The sequence below is a fragment of the Arachis hypogaea genome, chromosome 17 (genome assembly GCF_003086295.3).
Source record: "Arachis hypogaea cultivar Tifrunner chromosome 17, arahy.Tifrunner.gnm2.J5K5, whole genome shotgun sequence".
Taxonomy (NCBI): Eukaryota; Viridiplantae; Streptophyta; class Magnoliopsida; order Fabales; family Fabaceae; genus Arachis; species Arachis hypogaea.
Window position 1 is genome coordinate 13,205,328 of NC_092052.1, and position 4,350 is coordinate 13,209,677.

At 33.1% G+C, this 4,350-nt stretch overlaps 1 long non-coding RNA gene across 1 annotated transcript; it reads right to left on the minus strand.

Moving 5' to 3' along the window:
* Window positions 1-251: 251 nt before the first annotated feature.
* Window positions 252-1,280, minus strand: LOC112765521 (uncharacterized). Its single transcript, XR_003183809.2, has 2 exons — window positions 1,019-1,280; window positions 252-730 (listed from the first exon to the last, which is right to left on the minus strand). It is a non-coding gene; the product is annotated as an uncharacterized lncRNA (long non-coding RNA).
* Between the last annotated feature and the right edge of the window lie 3,070 nt (window positions 1,281-4,350).

Sequence of the window (4,350 nt, forward strand, 5' to 3'; positions counted from 1 at the left end):
AACTTGTATATGTTGTCTTGATATTAAGTCTAAAATCTCAACATATATATAATTTAGACTCAATTTTCGTCCGATCTAAATCTAGTATAATAGTGGCACAAAAATAATAAAATTTCATCATATTTAAAATTGAATTAGAGCCTTAAAAATACACCAAGTGAATATTTAAAGTTGAGTCTAGATCAAAATAAACTCGATTTTACCTAATCATAAACACCAGGATCAAGTTATATAGATAGTTACAAATGGTGTTGCATAGAAAGGGGAGAGAAGAACTCTTCATTGATGGTAGGTTGATAAATTACAGTATGTTCATCGCATAATGTAAACTGGTTAATTACGACTTCAAACTGAAAATTAATGAGAACCTCATTTAATGGAATGTGCTTGAAAATCGTTGATAAAAAACAACTACCATTTGTGTGTGACAAATGGTTAAAGGAACGCATTGCACAGTATATACAAAATCTAGAGATTGACATGTTAGAACATGCCTAAAACCATACATGTTAAAGTTAGTTTTGAAAATGGAGAAGTACGATTTTGGTTGCAAAACAAAACCATTCCTAAAATATTTTTGGCCTTCAAAATCGGCCTTCCTCTAATTCCTGAAAAAAAAATACCCTTTTTTTCAAAACCAGAGAGAAGAGAGGAGAAGGGAGAAGCCCTTCTCAGTGGAATGGTTTCTGTTGCCATTGCTAGCATCCAACAGCACTGAAGCATCGTAACCCTGATTTAGTAACAACGCAATAGCAGTCAGAGTGCAAATCAAAACCACAATCAAAGCAACAAAAACTTTTAATAGAAAATAAGCAGAGAACTAAGACCAACAAGAAAGAGGAGTACTATATAACAGTGTGATAACAAGCTAAATCTAAGTAAGTAGAGGCAAATAGCACCAAAAAATGAAAATCTCGGTAGCAATTGAAGATGCAAGAATAACAGTCATGGAAGCACGAAAAAGAATAACATAATTTCTGCATAATAAATTAATAATCAATAGGAAACGCGCAAGAACCTGAATGAGGCAATCATGAAAGAATAGGCGGAGGGTGACAGAAGTGGGGTTCCTGGGTGTTGGTGGGTCTCCAACTCAAGTGAGATCCATATTTTAAAATTAAAAATAAATAAATAAATAAAAGAGGAAGAAATGGCTATAAGCCAGATGAGGGAGAGAGAGATACGAGGCTTTATTTTTCAGAAAGAAAAAGAAAGAAAGATACAAAGAGTGAGTGAGGGCTCTGACGAGGAGGAGAAGAAGAAATTGGGAAAAAGAACAATGCTGTTTTAATTTTATTGAATTGGTAAATTTGTTTTATTTTTTATGAAATTTTAATATATTATTTTTGGTGTAAAGATGAACATTAAGATATAATTTGTTAGTTGTATTGTCTTTTTTTTTGTTTGATTTAAGATACTTATTTTGTGGAGGATTTATGTTGATTTCATCAGTTTTAATAATGTATTTTGTTGATTGTTGAGATGTCTTAGTACTACTAAAAAGATTGATTGTGTATCCATTATTTTGATTGTGAAAGATTTTACTAGATTAGGTTCCATAGATTTTTTGTTCCTCTTTTAGGAGTTTTCCCACGATAAAAATTTTGGTGTTTGATTATTTAATTTCTGCCATTATATTTGCTGTTTAGAGTATCTTTGGTATTGCCTATTTAATCGCATAGGTTGTGAAAAAATTATTTTTGGTTCTTCTGTTGTTAGACATGTTCTTATTGAACCTCAATTTTCCTAACACTGGGAAGCTCCAGCGCGTTTTTCCAATCATAGTGCAACAGCAATGACGGCCGGCGTGATGGTGGTACAGCTAGCGCGCAACAATTTTCTCTCCCTTCAATCACTACATCTTTCTTTCCCTCCAACTGCAATGTCCCCCCTCTCTCTTCAATTCTGCTCAATGGTGGCAGCAGTTTTGATTTCTGTTTCCGACCACGGTGGCCGCAGGAGCTCACCATTGTCTTCTTTTTTTTCCTTTTCTCCTTCGTTTTCTTCAACCTTTGCTGCGATTCTCTTCTCTCTTTTGCAAGCTCTCTTCTCGACTCTCTCTCCCTTTCTCTTTTAACTCTCTCTTCAACAATGACGGTGACGATAGCTCTTGAGCTCGTCGGCGTCACCGTCTTCTCCCTCTTTTTCTTTGCATTTTCTTTCATCAATGATGTGGCTCTAAAAAAGATAAAAGCTCCGAGTGATTGAACGTGTGTCAGAAATTGAAAAAAAAATGTATTTTTATCCAAAAATCAGAAAAAGAATAATTTTAAAACAAAATTTAAAGTCCAAAGACAATTTTAATTTTCTATTAAAACCATATGAACTAGAACTACAGGATAGTGATAAAGGCAGAGCTTGTGTTTTGATGAGTAGTTTCTTTTCAAGAGAAGAATGTCTCATTTACTAGTACTATTTTGTAAAGAGAATTCACAAACATTCGGTGATAAGAAAATTTTACATAACATGATAATATATATATCTAATTTTATCTTTCTCATTCGGATGATAATTTAAAATTTTTGGTTATTATCTTGGATATCCTATAAAATTCTCTATTTCAAATTTTAAAAATCTTCTTTTATTAGAAGAGGTCGATAAATTATTTTAAGATCCAATCTTTAATGATAATATTTTTTTAAAATATTTTTTCTATTATTAAAAGGATAAATTTATAAAGCTAAGTTAATTGATTAATAAAAATAATTTATAATTTCACACAAATTTAAAGCACAATATAAAATTATAAATACAAAATATATAACAATTAGCAAACCAATAAAAAAACACTAATAAAATTCATTGTACAATAACCGTAAGTCTATAAACCAAGCAACAAGAAAAAGTATACAATAATATAATATCAAATTAAGAATGTAGGTGCAGGCTGTAGTGACCGTGAGGCACCAAGACACAAGCCACCAGCCACTAATTAATTGCAATGAATCTTAAAAATAATTGCTTTACATTGTTTCTCATTTTATAGCATCTTTCAACACTACAAGAAAAACGCTGAGTATCGTCGGAGTTGCCATCGAATTAGGCAATAAATTCATAACCCCAAAATATTATCGTCGGAACACAAATTCCGATGATAACACCAATGATAATATTTGGAGGGAAAAAAATAATTTTTGACGCACCCAGTACTGTCAGATTTAAGGTTGGAGTAATCCAACAGTACCGTTGTTTAGTGAAACGCAGCGTTTTAGGCACGCAAAGTCGTTACTATGGGATCTATTCGACGGTAAAATTGGGGCTAAATTCAAACATGAAGCCCTTCCTGCTCACATGTCCGATGACATTCTCTCTCTCTCTCTCTCTCTCTCTCTCTCTCTCTCTCTCTCTCTCTCTCTCTCTCTCTCTCTCTCTCTCTCTCTCTCTCTCTCTCTCTCTCTCTCTCTCTCTCTCTCTCGTTTGGTCACTCCTTTGACGGCTACAGTCACCGTGGCCGCCACCAGAGCTTCCCGTCGATGTCGCAACCACGCCTGGAGCACCCGCTGTCACCGTTGCTACACATGCTCGTCAAATCTTCTGTTGTTGCTGCTGTCCCCATCGCATCCTCCACTGCGATTGCTGTTCACGTAGCCATTACCATCGCCTCTGTCACCATGAGCCACCACTACTATCATCAGATTCGTTTGTTGGTATGTTATTATATTTTTTCATATTATTTTGTGAGTTTAACATTTTGTTATAGGAATTGTTAAATCTTGTAAGTTTGGTTGAATTAAGAATTGGATTTTAATTAATTAGAGTAAAGAGTTTTACCTATTCTTTTAAATTAGTTTTTCCTGTGAGTTTAACATTTTGTTAGTGTTGTTGCTCAATCGGTGGTTAAATTTGCTTAATGAAGTATATTATTAGGAGTCGTTGTGTTACTTTAATGTAAGTAAAAATTAAATTTGTGATGCCTCTTGTTAGTTTGGTTTAATTAAGAATTAGGTTTTAATTAATTAGAGTAATGAGTTTTACCTATTCTTTTAAGTTAGTTTTTGAATTAGTTTCAACTTGTAAATTTAATAAGTAATCATTTTTATTAAGACGGTGCTATTTTCTCTTAGCTCAATTGGAGTTTTCTTCTTTTGTTCTCTGTGTAGAAATATTCAAAGTTGGTTTTCTATCTCTGAATATAATAAATTATTTAAATTTTATGTTGGACTTACTTTTTCTAGGATAGAGTTTTAGGACAGAAGTGGGAGAAGGTTGCGTAATGGCGCCTTCTTGAAACCCTTGTTTACTGGAAAATTGTGGAGTTATAAGGGGTTGCGCTTTAGAATAGTTAGAATTTGATGTTTTATTGAATGCCTATATGTTAATGATTTATGCCTGCAACTGTTTCCTATATGA